Here is a 16,705-nt window from a genome sequence, read left to right as displayed (position 1 = left end):
TAAAGTAGATCAAATATTTATAGGAGAAATCATTAGATTAAGCCATTGGAAAGAGTCTTACAGTTTAGGAACAGTGAAATAGCCCTATAACCCTGCTGTCCATTCTAGCTGGGAAGACATTGTTCTCCATAGAAACACCTCTTTAAATTGTTAGGAATGCTACTAAAAATTTAGGATTCCCCACTAATCTGATCTCCAGATTGGTCAGATCTCCAAAGCAGAATATTACCCTAGAGGCACCAAAGATTTGCATTTGAATGTTCTGTGCTCAGGCATTCCAAAGCCAGGCTGAGCATCATATCTGCCCCCCAGAAAGGCAGGAAGGAAGGGAACATGTTTTAAAATACCTGTAGGAATGGAGCTGTAATCTCCCCAGGCAATACAACAGTAAACTAAGATTGAAAACTTTAAGCTAAAAGAGGGGAAACAGAGAGAATCCCCTCCCACTTGAGGCCAGAAATGGAGTCTTGACTTTGAAGTATTTTGGTGGTTCCAGAAGATGGCAAGTCTTATAAGGTAGATTTTTTGCCTTGCTGAAGGAAAATGAAACAAGCTTCTCATTATGTTGGAATGGTATTAAGGTATAAATCTATCCTACAGAAAAATGTTAAATAAGAACACAATCCAGAGAGAGACTTCCACCACTATAAATAGTTCCTCATAAATGCCACCTAGAGTCAAAATTATCATTTCTATGTTCTAACCAAAATAGGCTTGCAAGTCTTAGAAATACTTTGTCCTCTAAAGCAACTAGAAGAGCATTCCTTCAGCCTATGACTTCTTATCATGCTAGATTTTGAAACTTTTTTGAGCATTCACTCCCCAAACTGAAAAATCACAAAGCTAATACACCTGGAAAACTAGAAACCTTATCTATCGATAGCACAGGCTGCTTCTCCAAAGGGACTTTGTATAATTTCTTTCAAGCTTAGTAAAAACCCTACATTTGTCTGAAATGAAATGAAGGGAAGTCAATCATGAACTTCCTTTACTCTGTGTTAATGAAAGACACAAGCATATCACGATAAGCAAAAGAGAATGACGCAGGCTCTCTTCTCATCCAAGAAACATTGCAATGCAAAACACCATTATGCCTTGTAGAAAAGAAAAAGTTAGGACACACAACTGAGGCATATTTCCATAACATAAAGTTAATTTCTAGGCTACCTCAATCCTGACACACTAATGTTAAGGCAAGTGCATATGTGTAATTTCTAGTTATCAAAAGGGAGAGAAAGTGATTTTTTAAAAATCTTGGATATATATTTAAAAGGTGTTCAACTTGTTTCAAAATAAGGCAAGGGCAGCTATGATTTAAGATAATTGTATTGGAGAAATCTAACTCTCTCTAAGGAAACAAACACCTTAAAAATAACAAAGATATGCTATAGCATACGGTAAAATCTTATTCAACCATCCTGATTTGGTCAAATGTTAAATTAGCCAAATAGAATAGGAGAAATTTCTCTCTGTTGATTAGGTGGTTGATTCAAAATATTCATGAACTTAGCAAAAATATAAGCAGTAACTTCCAGCAACAAGAAATAAATTATATACACCCTCAAAAATGAATGAAGGCATTTTATGCAATCTTGGAGGAAAAAAAAATTAGGTATTTCATAAAATCATTCACTCTAGGGCAGGAAAAACCTACATACATAAGCTGGAGAATTTTTCTTCCTACTTCCAGAGTTATGAGAGCACAAAGATGAATCCTATTTCTTAAGACTTCCCCAGAACATGATTCAACACATTGTCTATTTTAAAAAACATTTTCTGCCATTTAATGTCATGTGATATTTTTTTCCCAATGACTAACCAAATATGCCTCACTGTTATATAAATCAGTTCTTTCTTAACGCCACAAGTAAAGACAGAGAGCTAGTACTTGCCATCTTCTCTTATAAAAATCACACTTCAGCCTTTTCTTTTCAAATGTGATTAATCGTATCTGTGACTGTCTTCCAAGCTTAGCTGAAATTTTTCTGAATCCTTCAAAATCAGTACATTTTCTGGAAGAATATGAAGAAACGAAAGTTTTGCCATTTCTCTTAATTTACTTCTGAATTCAGCTTGGTCTTCATTAATGCTACATAGCTGCCTTATTATTCAATGTTCTCTGTGACCCCTGATCATTTTGGCCTGAGGGTGCATATTTGCTCACTAACTATATTACAGTTTTGTGATCTGTTGGATTTTCTCTGGAATTCTGCTCTCCAGTTGCCCTAAATTAATGAATCCCATTCTTTTTGGCTTCTACTTCTCCTATTTATTAAATTTGCTCTAAAAATGAAGCTTATTTTCAAAGGAATTCATAAAATTCTTTATTTGCAGCTTGGTATTAACAATGAATTTCATAAGCATTGTATTTAATCAAGTTTTTAAATGTATTAAAGGCAAATTTCATTAGTGTTCCAAGCTTTATATTCTCTCCAGAAAAGAAATGTTTTCCTTGGCCTTTTCCTTTACCCACTTCCTAATAGTAATCTTTTCTTTTTTTTAATGATGAATTGTGCGAATGATAACAAACGCAGAACTGGAAAACTGAGATGAAAATAAGAGGAGGGAAAAAGTCAAAGACTGAAGCCTTAACAGAAATAGTATAGCTATTTGAGAGTAAAGCAGTGAAAGAGAAAGACAACCTGGCTTTTTAGAATGCAAAGTGAGAGATCAGTGGAATAAAAAAATGGAAGGGGGTTTTGAGAAGAGCTGCTATGTGCAAGGAATAAAATATTTTCAAAGTTCCTTGAGCAATATGACTAAAATTTAGAATTATTTTTCAATTATTCATCATCTGCTGTGCTGTCTTAAGACTGAAACACATGGGAACCCAGCACTTATTTAGGTTCAAATATCCTCCAATGCTTACATTAATTCATTTATATCTGGACTTCGGTTTCATTTAAGTATTATAAATATATACCAGAAACAAAAATGTTCATTCTAGAAATGCTCAAGAGCTCTCCATCAGCTTTATATGAAGTTCTGGTGGTTAATTTACAGGTCAGTGTCTGGAATAACCCCAAAGACTACTCAAATAATTAATAAATTTATACAAAACATACTGAAAATAAAAGTATTTATCTATTCGCGTCAAATGCACAAAAGACACACTTTGAGGCAATGATTGCCATATAGTAATGCAGTTTTAAATTACTAGCAAAACAAAAGTATAAGACAGATATGAAAGAATACCCTTATATGTAAGCCTGTTGCATACAATTTTTAAGAAAGTGATAAGCAGTTATGGTTTTATTGCTTTGCTATACAAATCACTTCCCCAAATGTAGACATAACCTCAACTGAAATATGGGGGTTCTGTGTATCTTTATTAGTTAAGTTATATTATTAAAAATCAATATAGTACAACAGTCTACACAGGTATACCTCTGAGATATTGTGGCTTAGGTTCTCAACCACAGCAATAATGCTAATATTGCACCAAAGCAAGTCACACAAAATTTTTGGTTTCCTAGTACGAAAAGCTATGTTTACACTACAATGTAGTATATTAAGTGTGCAATAAATCAGGTTTTTTTTTTAAAAAAAATACTATACATATGTAAGTATATGTAACTTTCAATATGTAACAAGGCAGTATCTACAAAGCACAACAAAGCAACTGCAATAAAATAGGTGTGTGTGTACTATTCTCAAGAAAGTACATAAAATAAAAGAAGAACCTGGAACTAAATTAAAAGTTTACCACCCTTCACACAAAGGGTGTAAAGACATATATTTACAAAGATATGTTATATCTTTGTAAATTAAACTTGTCACCAATAAAGATGTACCACATAGCATGGGTATCTGTGAGAGAGAATGAGGATTCAGAGACAAATACACATATATTGTAAATGAAAGCCTTAAGGCATTCGCAAGAATCTAAACAGCCTATACACAGATATAGTAAAGTCATATATTGAGGGAGGGGACTTGAGTTTTAACACCAGAGCCAAAGGCTCTGCTTATAGTCATACTTAACTTTGAAAATCATTTAAACCACCTATAAGGTACAAGTTACATTGCTCTGTGTATTCAAGCATGACAGTAAATGTTTGAGACAAACTACTGAACTCGGCTAAGAAAAGGGAAGCAAGCAAAGAAAAGTCCACCTACAGACACCTGGGTATTCAAATCAACTTGTCTTGAAGGAAACAGCAAAAAGGTTCACCAATGAATCTTTACCACATAGCTGATAAAGTTATGAACCTTCCAATAGGGCTTATTCCATGTTTTAATATGAAAGTCATATAACTTTAAGACAGTAATAGATGCTTTTGTCACTGTTAAGATTAAATAAAGCAATATATGCAAAACCACCAGACCCAGGGCCAGACAAGGAGCAGATAGTCAATAAAGATGCTGCGTTTTAATCTAAGTTTTATTTCACAAACACACAGCTCTTTGAAATCTTGTGGAGAAGAACATGGTAACTGCTTTTCTTGCTAAGCTACTGTTGCCAGTTGCAGACCCCACGGATAGCTATCATCTGCACACTTTGGGCATGGAGATCTTACACTTGCACTGGCTTCTAAGTGAGCATTAAGGTGAATCCGCTGCACACAGAAGCATTTCTTTATGCCTGCGTCACTCACATCTCAGTAGACTGGCTCCCTGTGGAATGGGTTTTCCCTTTTCAAAGCCGTAACACAGCACATGAGTCTCAAACCACAGGGCTACCAAACAAGGAGAGTTCATTTCTTTTCCAAAAAGGCACTCCTATCAACTCTACCAGGAGAGCACATGAACCCATAAAATCCATTTATTCTTATCTTTAATAGTATAGCCATTGTGAGTCCCTTTCAGCAGCACTTAGTTACAATGGGATGTCATAAAAATCCAGAAACTGGAATTTTTTTTCCCTCCCTTCTTCTCTACCTCCATTTTTTCTTTTCTTCCATCCTTCTTTCCCTGAAATTTCTGCCTATGATAAACTCACAGCAAGATGTCAAGTCAAAGGGTTTTTCTATTAGCCCCCATTCTGTGATACACTCATTTTCTTGGTCCTCATATGAACTCCCTCCAGGGTGCTCCTTTGTGGGAATAAGGTATGCCAAATAAAATAGGGAATTTGAGGCAAAATTTTACCTTGACATATGAAGAGAGAATATTTTTCTCCTGGATTTATGGGATAATGTGACTCAGACACTTTCCTTCTTTTCCCTAGCTTTCACTTCCTACTTATGGCTGCACACCATCATCACCATCATCATAAATTTATTATAGAGTGCCCATGGCGGTAGCCTCTAGGTAGCTCCCAAATGATCTAATCCAGACATCACTGTCTTCACCTCCCCTTTGGCATGAGTCTATTTTCCATTCCTCTTCCTTATTGAAATCTGCTTCTGATTATTTTTCATCAGAAATTATAGCTTTCTTTTCTTTCCCTTAAGTTGAATCTCTCTTATTTCTTCCTTTCATCTCCATGCCCTCCTGGGCCCTAAGCACAGTTCCTCTACATGTACAGGGGTTTACATCTCCAAATTTAGAAACTGTTGAGAACTTTACTATCAGAGTGCCTTTTCCACGGCAATGTTAGCAATATTAACTGAAAGAAGAACTGACACTTCTGCAGTGCCATGGCTACATGTCAAGGATCTCAGCTCTAACCTTTACTGCCCTGCAGGATTACAGTACAGAATTACAGCCAGAATTACAACCAGAATTACAGTACATTCTTTCAGCTCAGGCAAAATTTCCAAAGATGAGTACTCTTCAACCCCCCGTTCCAAGTGGGCTTCTTTAGGAAATTGGATGTCCACAGTTTGTAGACAGACAGGGGTTCCAATCCAGCCTCTGGCATTTTATTTGGGTATAACCTTGAGTGAACCATTTGACCTTTCTGAGTTTCAATTTCCTTGACTGAAAAATGAGAACATAAACATCTAACTAATGAGATTGTTGTGAGGACAAAATGAGGTAATCTTTGCAAAATACATACAATGTCTGACACGTGGTAAGCATTCAAACTTGGTAGCTATTACCTTTATTCTTAAGAGTTAAAATGTTGAATAGGATGAATTTTTTCACAAGACTGATCCTGGAGGAGACACTAATACATTATTTTAGAGACCCCAGTCCCAAATACCATCCAGTCCAGTGTTTTCATACTTGGAAGGTCACTAAATATTTTCTAATCAAAATTAAAAATTGAGGACAAACAGAGGATTAGGATTTAGAACCAAGAAAAAAAAAATAGATAGCCAATCATACATCTCAACATATCGTTAAACGTCTCTATTCTCAGAACATACATCTCTTTTTAAAATATATATACTACAGCTATCCATGGAGACAGAATATTTTTATCATTAGCCCCAAAACTGTCTCCTGAAAAAGAAAACTGTATAATTATAACTAGAGCAGACTTTACATGTTAACCTTTGGTATAAGGGAAAAACAAAAAGTAGACACTAAGCAAGAGGCTGGGAAGGAGAGGGAGAGAAGAGAAGGCAAGAGAGAAGAAGAAAGATAGAGAAAATGAGGATGAATGCAAAGGGGTTTGATGACGATTACTATCTGGCTTAAGCCCTTCTATGCACCAGCAGACAGGATGATCATACCATTTATGATTGCTGTCAGTTCTCTCCATGGAAACAGGCTGAACAATTGGACACCCAAGACCTCTCAACACGAAGACAGTAAAACAGACAATTCCTTACAGAACTTTTGCCTAAATTTTATATATTTTTTTTTATTATATATATATAACACATATATATAATATAATATACATATTGAATTATTATGATTCAAGAAATAAAGCTAAATATCCAAACTCAATGAAATTATCTAACTGGTACCAATCCAACACAGGTTTTTACTCTGGAAAATGAGTAAAATATTTTAGAGCATGAGAATGGAAAATTCTCTGATTGAGCCTCACCTGTAAAAAGAGCAGTTTGATCTAGTTTTGAATCAAATAGATCTGCTTTTAGGCACACCTATTTCTGCCTTCTGCTTCTTGGGCAAGTTATATATCTTTTATGTGCTTGACTTTCTTATACCTAGAAGTGATAAGAAAATAACTGTAACAGGTAGAGATTAAGCCTGCCACTCTTTCTCTCTCTTCCTACGCTTCCATCCACATCCCTCAAAAAAGCAAGTCCTAAACCAACTGCCAAATTCAAGCATATTGAGTCTTACTAATTAAGGGCAGGGTCGCTATATAACACAACTTGGGAAAAGTCTGATTCCTCAGGGAAGGCTTACCACTTCCTTCTCTCCCTCCTGCCTTCTTTTCGACTTTAAGCAGTAGCACCCACGAGCCAAAGTGCCGTCCAGAGCACTAGCTCTTGTCCTCAGCACTTTTATTCTTCCCCACTCCTTCCACTCACAAGTCTTCTTCTTCTTTGCTGGCTGTGCTTTCTCTAGCTGCAGTGGGTGATGGCTGCTCCTCCTTGTGGTGTGTGAGCTTCTCACTGCAGTGGCTTCTCTTCTTGCGGAGCATGGGCTTCAGCAGTTGCAGCTCGCAGATTCTAGAGTGCAGGCTCAGTAGTTGCAGTACATGGGTTTAGTTGCTCCACGGCATGTGGAATCTTCCCAGATCAGGGATCGAGCCTGAGTGCCCTGCATGCATTGGCAGGTGGATTCTTATCCACCGCTCCACCAGAGAAGTCCCCCCCCACCCCCGCGCACCCCATTTAGAATTCATCTGAGAGAACTCTTTAAGAAGTGCGAGGAAGTTCCACTTAAGATTCCTCCCAGGTCAGCCTACCTTTATCAGTGCTCTTCAATGGAAGGTCTTATACACTGGTCCAGTGAATGACAAAGTGGCATGTTGATGCCCTTTCCATGTTAGGGCCTTTGATTTTGTTCTTCCTTCTCTCTGGAATGTTCTGCATCTTTAAATCATGGACATTTACATCATTCAGGTCTCAATTCAAATGTTATTTCTTCAGAGAGGCCTTCCCTGACCACCCAATCTAAAGCAGCATCCTCACTACCACCAAATCACTCTATTATATTCATCTTTTACTGTGTTAATAGCTCTCACATTTCATTACTTTCGTCATCTATTTGTTTGCTGCGCATCCATACCTCCTTCCCAAACGTATCTATTATAAGATTGACCCAAGAAAGCATGGATCCTGTTTGTCTTGTTTGTCCAGAGCCACACGCCTATCAAATAGGTAGATATTCAATAAATCATAGCTGTCATTACCCTTTCCTCTCAGGCTTGCTCCTGCCACAGCCCATGCCCAATCAAGTCCAGTAAAATCTTTTGAAAGCTCTTTTCCTCAGCTGACCCAGGATATAAGCACATATACTATGGGCTTTGTCGATTTTAGACTAAATGTCTCTATCCTATAAATTTTTTTTCCTCTAATCAGAATTTATATAGCCTTCTCCTTATTTTGGCTTCCCAGGTGGCACTAGTGGTAAAGAACCTCCCTGTCAATGCAGGAGACATAAGAGACACGGGTTCAGTCCTTGGATTGGGAAGATCCCCTGGAGGAGGGCAGGACAACCCACTCCAGTATTCTTGCCTGAAGAATCCTGTAGCTGCAAATCCTCGCGGGCTACAGTCCATAGGGTCATAAAGAGTTGGACACGGCTGAAGCAACCTGGCACGCACACACTCTTTATTTGAATGCTATCTTATTCCTTTACCTTATTTGTACTTTTTGAAAAGATCTTTTTAATGGGGACCATTTTTAAAGTCTTTATTGAATTTGTTACCACATTGCTTCTGTTTCACATTGTTGGTCTTTTGGCTGAGAGGCCTGTGAGGTCTTAGCTCCCTAACCAGGGATCAAACCTGCACACACCCCCTCCTCCTGCATCGGAAGGCAAAGTCCTAACCACTGGACCACCAGGGAAGTCCTTTTTATTTGTACTTTTTAATAAGTCCCAACACAAAGGCACAGCTTAATGAATGCCCCCTTAAACCTAGAAGACAGTGGCTGATGCCTTTCTTACCTACAGCAATGGTCCTAAAGAAGCCTCTCTACATCTCTGCCCTCGAGCCCCAAAATACATGCACACAGTGGAAAGCCTGAACTTGCATTCCAGATAACCTCTAGCAGGAAGTGAGTTGAAATGCTCTTTAGAAGGAGCAAAGCTAAAACATGCTCCTGAAAATGATACCAGTTAACATTTCCTCTTAAGAAAGCCACAGTCCCCACAGCATCAAAGATACCTCAGTGGCATCTTACATCAGGGATACTTTTTAATTTGAAGCTTAGAGAGTCTCTTGGAAATCTCGTAAATTCTCCACACACACACACAAATATGACACAGCTTCTCAGGAGGTTCAATAGAGGCTTCCTTCTAGTATAGAACGGATAGCTATTTCTTCGGTTGTAGATCAGATGAAGTCATTGGTGTCAGTTTACTGGCTATATATATTTTCTAATGCATAACAGAATATGTCAATACTGGAATACACTCAGCACTGAGATGCTCATACTAGGAGACTCAGGAGGATAAGAATGACTCCTAGCTCCCATCTCACATTGACAAGAAGCATGTACTCATTGAGGGGAAATGTCGAGCAGAATGATCCATATTGCTTAAATCAGTACTTCTTACTCTGTCTTCTTTTTTGCCAATTCTGCATGAGTAAGTTGGCAAAATTTCAACACATACAGATGCAACTCCATCTTATTCAAGGCCATTCATCTTTGCATCATGATGTCTCTGTGTTAAAGATCAAAAAGTACTAACCCTAAAGAACTTTATCACATCACCTGGACCCATTTCATAGACAAAGAATGTGACAGTATACTCAGGAAAAGACCCTAAAGAAATATCCTTACAAGTTAAATTTCTAAAACGAGCAGTACTCTACTATGGTATAGTCAGTCAGTTCGGTCACTCAGTTGTGTCTGACTCTGCGACCCCATGAATCGCAGCATGCCAGGCCTCCCTGTCCATCACCAACTCCCGGAGTTCACTCAAACTCACGTTCATCGAGTCAGTGATGCGATCCAGCCATCTCATCCTCTATCGTCCCTTCTCCTCCTTCCCCCAATCCCTCCCAGCATTGGAGTCTTTTCCAATAAGTCAACTCTTTGCATGCAGTGGCCAAAGTACTGGAGTTTCAGCTTTAGCATCATTCCTTCCAAAGAATACCCAGGACTGATCTCCTTTAGAATGGACTGGTTGGATCTCCTTGCAGTTAACTCTTACAATAGTTTGTACCTATCTTTCTTGGAAGTAGGCTTAATAGAAATCCTAAAAAAAAAAAAAAAAAAAAAGTGGAACTCCACATTTCCATAAGGGTTGTGATGGCTAATTTTATATATCTATTTGAGTGTGTCACAGGATATCCAGATATTTGAAAGTGAAAGTGTTAGTCATTCAGTCATGTCCGACTCTTTGCAACTCCATGGGTCTGTAGCCCTCCAGGCTCCTTTGTCCATGAATTCTCCAGGCAAGAATATGGGAAAGGGTTGCCATTCCCTTTTCCAGGGGATCTTCCTGACCCAGGGATGGAACCTGGGTCTCCTGTGTTGCAGACAGATTATTTACTGCCTGAGAGTGTTCTCCCCGATCCTGATATTTGGTCAAATATTACTCTGGGTGTTTCTGGGAGGGTATTTCAGATGAGTTTAACATTTAAATTGATAGACTGGGTAAAGCAGATTAAAAGTGAAAAGTGAATTCACTCAGTCGTGTCCAACTCTTTGCAACCCCATGGACTGTAGCCTATCATGCCCCTCTGTCCGTGGGATTCTCTAGGCAAGAATACTGAAGTGAGTTGCCATTTCCTTCTCCAGAAGATCTTCCCAACCCAGGGATCAAACCTGGGTCTCCCGCATTGCAGGCAGATGCTTTACCATCTGAGCCACCAGGGAAACTCAGGTAAAGCAGATTGCTCTCCCCCAATGTGGGTGTGCCTCATCCAATCAACTGAAGGTCTGAATAAAACAAGACTGGCCTTTCCCTAAGTAAGAGGGAATTCCTCCTGCTTGACTGACTTCCAGCTAGTTTTTTGCTGCCTTTGGACTCAAACCAAAACATTGATTCTTCCTGGGTTGTGAGCCTGCTGGCCTTTGGACTAGAAGGACAGTATTAGCTGTAATGATTTTTAGGCCTTTAGACTAAGATTGGATTTATACCACTGGCTCTGCTGGGTCTCCAGTTTGCTGACTGCAGATCTTGGGGCTTCTCAGTCCCTCTAAATGTATGATCCCCCCTCCCCAAGTGTGTGAGTATTCCCTGTGTATATGTATGTATCCTACAGTTCTGCTTCTCTGGAGACCTGACTAAAACAAGTGTTAGACTCAAACCCAAAGACTAATAACTTTTGTTTTTAGCAGTCTGGCACTTAACAGCATGTCTCTTTATGAACTACGTAAAATTTTTTCAAGAGCTAACATACGGCACTCCATCATTCACTCTAGAACACTGTAAGTGCTTAAAACTTTTTATATTATTAAAATGTAAAATACCAAGTAAGGATATAGCAAGACTAACCTGGGACAAGCTTTTAGCAAGGCCAAATACAAGGCAGTCTTGAATATAGAGAAATACTCTATTTTCTCAAACGGAAGTCTAAAAATGTTCAAAAGGGAAGATGGCCAACATGTACATGTAAACTTTCAGATATACATATATATATATACACACATATAAATAAGTCAAACACTTACTTATACTTTTTATTTCATTAATTTAATTGGAATTTTAAAAACACATTTTATTCAAGCTCAGGCATGATTATCTTCAGCATATAGGAGCTGCCTTTTCACTCCTCTAATAGACTGTTCTAGAACATGTCTTATTCTCCTGGTATGAGACAAGGCACTCCTTGAATCATGTGTGAGCATGTCTCTGGAAGCTGTCTCTAAAGCCACCAATACCCATTTCTATAAGCAACTTCTTCCTTTCAGTAAAAAGTCATCCTCCTAAACCAGAATTGAAAGAGACACATGTACCCAAAATGTTCATTGTAGCACTGTTTATAATAGCTAGGACATGGAAGCAACCTAGATGTCCATCAGCAGATGAATGGATAAGAAAGCTGTGGTACATATACACAATGGAGTATTACTCAGCCATAAAAAAGAATACATTTGAATCAGTTCTAATGAGGTGGATGAAACTGGAGCCTATTATACAGAGTGAAGTAAGCCAGAAAGAAAAACACCAATACAGTATACTAATGCATATATATGGAATTTAGAAAGATGGTAACGACAACCCTGTATGCAAGACAGCAAAAGAGACACAGATGTATAGAAGAGTCTTTTGGACTCTGTGGGAGAGGGCAAGGGTGGGATGATTTGGGAGAATGGCATTGAAACATGTATAATATCATAAAAGAAATGAATCGCCAGTCCAGGTTCGATGCAGGATACAGGATGCTTGGGGCTGGTGCACTGGGATGACCCAGAGGGATGGTATGGGGAGGGAGGTGGAAGGGGGGTTCAGGATGGGGAACAAGTGTACACCCATGGCAGATTCATGTTGATGTAAGCCAAACCAATACAATATTGTAAAGTAAAAAAAAAAAATTCATCCTCCTACAGGTAGGTACTATTTTGAGGTCCATGATACACCCACCTCCTGTATTGCTTTTTACAGTGATATTCAAGTCTCTTTAAAACAATATCCAATATTTTCAACTGTGAATTCACAACCTCCAGTATCATGACTAACTCTGTATTAAACTTCTTTGCTCCTTTCATACTGATCCCAGCAGATGACCTTCACAAGCACCCAAAAGACACACTGAGTGAGACCATTTCAATCCACCATGACTTCCCAAAGAATCACTTGAAAGACCCACATAGAAAGCAATGTTTTCTCTTCTAAGGGATGATAAATTGGGAAGGAAGCAAACTTCACGTTTGTACTTGAGGACATGTGAGGTGTTTTAGCACACTTCAGCCTTTAAGATAAAACACCAGTTTATTTAATGACTATTTTGATAACATGCTTTATTTCATCTTTTATCTATTCATCCACAAGTTAGTAAACCTGAGCTTTCTGAAAAACATTTTTTTCTTTTCTCATTATGCTGCTGCTGCTAAGTCGCTTCAGTCGTGTCCAACTCTGTGCAGCCCACCAGGGTCCCCCGTCCCTGGGATTCTCCAGGCAAGAACACTGGAGTGGGTTGCCATTTCCTTCTCCAATGCATGAAAGTGAAAAGTGAAAGTGAAGTCGTTCAGTCATGTCAGACTTTTTGTGACCCCATGGACTGCAGCCTACCAGGCTCCTCCATCCATGGGAGTTTCCAGGCAAGAGTACTGGAGTGGGGTGCCATTGCCTTCTCCTTTCTCATTATAAACACCATCAATATAGGCTTAGTTTTCCTTCAGTGTTCAGTTCAGTTCAGTCGCTCAGTCGTGTCCGACTCTTTGCAACCCCATGAATCACAGCATGCCAGGCCTCCCTGTCCATCACCAACTCCTGGAGTTCACTCAACTCACGTCCATCGTGTCGGTGATGCCATCCAGCCATCTCATTCTCTGTCGTCACCTTCTCCTCCTGCCCCCAATTCCTCCCAGCATCAAAGTCCTTTCCAGTGAGTCAACTCTTTGCATGAGGTGGCCAAAGAAATGGAGTTTCAGCTTTAGCATCATTCCTTCCAAAGAACACCCAGGGCTGATCTCCTTTAGAATGGACTGGTTGGATCTCCTTGCAGTCCAAGGGACTCTCAAGAGTCTTCTCCAACACCATAGTTCAAAAGCATCAATTCTTCAGAGCTCAGCCTTCTTCACAGTCCAACTCTCACATCCATACATGATCACTGGAAAAAGCATAGCCTTGACTAGACAGACATGTGTTGGCAAAGTAATGTCTCTGCTTTTCAATATGCTATCTAGGTTGGTCATAATTTTCCTTCCAAGGAGTAAGCGTCTTTTAATTTCATGGCTGCAATCACCATCTGCAGTGATTTTGGAGCCCTCAAAAATAAAGTCTGACACTGTTTTTCCACTGTTTTCCCACCTATTTCCCATGAAGTGATGGGACCAGATGCCATGATCTTCGTTTTCTGAATGTGGAGCTTTAAGCCAACTTTTTCACTCTCCTCTTTCACTTTCATCAAGAGGCTTTTTAGTTCCTCTTCACTTTCTGCCATAAGGGTGGTGTCATCTGCATATCTGAGGTTATTGATATTTCTCCCGGCAATCTTGATTCCAGCCTGTGCTTCATTCAGCCCAGCATTTCTCATGATGTACTCTGCACATAAGTTAAATAAGCAGGGTGACAATATACAGCTTTGATGCACTCCTTTTCCTATTTGGAACCAGTCTGTTGTTCCATGTCCAGTTCTAACTGTTGCTTCCTGACCTGCATATAGGTTTCTCAGGAGGCCGGTCAGGTGGTCTGGTATTCCCATCTCTTTCAGAATTTTCCACAGTTTATTGTGATCCACACAGTTGAAGGCTTTGGCATAGTCAATAAAGCAGAAATAGATGTTTTTCTGGAACTCTCTTGCCATGTATTTATCTGCTCAATTTACAAACAAGCATCTGATTTCCCCCCAAATTTGTTAAATATCTTCTCTTCAATGTCCTCAATAACAAAGCAAAGACATCTCTATGTTTACCTATATCTAGGAAGGTTAAGGCAATTGCTCAAGATTGCTTTTGTGCCAGGGAACTAGAGAGGCAGTCATCTCATTTGTTTCCATTTCCTTTTCCCTGGAAGTTTCTGCTATAATATTCCTCTTAGACCTGACTTTTGTAAGTTTATGACTATAAATACCTGCAAATGTGATAAAAAACGTTCTCTTTCTTTGATAGTAAAACTCAAATTCTGATGGAAAACAATGTTCCCACCTTTAGGCGATAGCTAATGATTGACCTTGGGACTTCCCTGGTGGCTCAGGTGGTAAAGCATCTGTCTACAATGTGGGAGACCTGGGTTCGATCCCTGGGTTGGGAAGATCCCCTGGAGAAGGAAATGGCAATCCACTCCAGGATTATTGCCTGGAAAATCCCATGGACAGAGGAGCCTGGTAGGCTACAGTCCATGGGGTCGCAAAGAGTCAGACACGACTGAGCGATTTCACTCACTCACTCACTCACTCACTCACTCACTCAGTGATTGATATAAGCCAATCATAGTGATGCCATTTTCTTTTGCTATTGATTGATGTTTATAGTGAGCTTCCCGGGTGGCTCAGATGGTAAAAAGCATCTGCCTCCAATGCTGGAGACCCGGGTTCAATCCCTGGGTTGGGAAGATCTCTATGTGACCTAACTCTAACCAATGAGAGGAAATAAACTGGAGTTGCCCTGAAAGATCTTCATTCTGGATAAAAAGCCAGAGTTGCATAAGGAGAGAGATTCTTTTTACCCGCCTCTTCTTTATTTTTTTGGAAATGGTCATGTAAAAATTTTATGTTTGGAGCTATGGCAGCCATCTTTTGACAATGAGGCAAAAAGCTAAAAGATGAAAGATTCTGAGGATGAAAGAGACTGGCTCCTTAGTGACATCACTGGGCTACCAAATCAACCCTATGACCCTCTACCTCCTGTATTCTTTTAAACACATAAATATCATAGATTACCTTACTATCACTTCAGTATTTTGTTACTTGTAACTGAAAGTATTTATAACCCACGCATCACCCTAACATCAATTTCCATCTGTTATGGAGCAAAAGTAACTACATTTATTGTTTTATCCCTGTGGCACCCTTTAAAGTCCTGGTACTCAGTAGTGTATCTTCCACAGCCTAAAGGGATATATGTTCTCCTCTCTCCAGCCCTAAGGAACTCTTCTTATAAGACTGACAAGATGAATGAGCTAGCAAATGAAATCAAACAAAAAGAAATAAAAATAAGCAAGAGAGGCAAAGAATCATGTAAACATCCTGCTAGGGAATGTGAGGGCATAAACTTAAAGAGGCTTATTATTTAGGAGGAAAATGCATCACCTCTGCTTAGATGAGTGAAATTAAGTTGTAATCATGATGGTGTGTCAGAGTTATTTGACGAAAAGAAACAGGACATTGTTCTCAACATTTATTTTGGCAGACGGTATGGAGGTGGGCGGGCTTCTCTGTTAGCTCAGAGGGCTTCCCAAGTGGCGCTAGTGGTAAAGAACGTGCCTGTCAATTCAGGAGACACAAGAGACAAGGGTTCGATCCCTGGGTCAGGAAGATTCCCTGGAGTAGGAAATGGCAACCCACTCCAATATTATTGCCAGGAGAATCCCATGGGCAGAGGAGCCTGGAGGCTACAGTCCATGGGTTGCAAAGAGTTGGGCACGACTGAAGCGATTTAGCACACACATGGAGGTGGGCAGGGAAACACAGGGGAAATATCTCCACTTTGTATTTCTCCAGCTGTTGTGACTGGACTAATAATAAAAATTTGCACAAAACAGATTAATAGGAGAAAAACAAATTTTGATTCGTGCATATGGAGGTCCCAGAGAAATGAGACCAAACAAGTGGCCAAAGCAGGCAACCTTTATACTTTTTAGAAAAAGAAACAGCAACTTTATAAGGAATTGACAGGGCAAAGAATTTCAGACTTTGCATGCTCAATCACTGAAGAATCTAAACAGAGTTTGGGCTTGGGGTAGTAAATTAAAGAAGTAACAAAGATTGCTTACATAGGCTTCTCAGCCCCAAATTCCCTGTCTTGGGTAATAAGGGTATCCTTCTACCTCCAGATGTAGAAAGTGCACCTTTTACATGAAATATTTATTTCCTGCTTAAGTAACTTTCTTAAGTAAGTAACTTTTGTAAGTAACTTTAATTCAAAATAATTTATGTGCCATCGAGGCACAT

The 16,705-nt window shown here is 39.2% G+C and overlaps 1 protein-coding gene and 1 non-coding gene across 17 annotated transcripts in view; one reads left to right on the top strand and one right to left on the bottom strand.

The window, feature by feature from the left end:
• Window positions 1-16,705, bottom strand: part of FHIT (fragile histidine triad diadenosine triphosphatase) — a 1,561,686-nt gene that overhangs the window by 1,135,737 nt on the left and 409,244 nt on the right. The gene's annotated exons all lie outside the window — the stretch shown is intronic.
• Window positions 15,074-15,147, top strand: TRNAW-CCA (transfer RNA tryptophan (anticodon CCA)). The gene has a single exon. It is a non-coding gene; the product is annotated as a tRNA-Trp (tRNA).

The sequence above is a fragment of the Ovis canadensis genome, chromosome 19, assembly GCF_042477335.2.
Source record: "Ovis canadensis isolate MfBH-ARS-UI-01 breed Bighorn chromosome 19, ARS-UI_OviCan_v2, whole genome shotgun sequence".
In the NCBI taxonomy this organism is placed as follows: Eukaryota; Metazoa; Chordata; class Mammalia; order Artiodactyla; family Bovidae; genus Ovis; species Ovis canadensis.
This window is presented reverse-complemented; position numbering and strand designations above follow the sequence as displayed.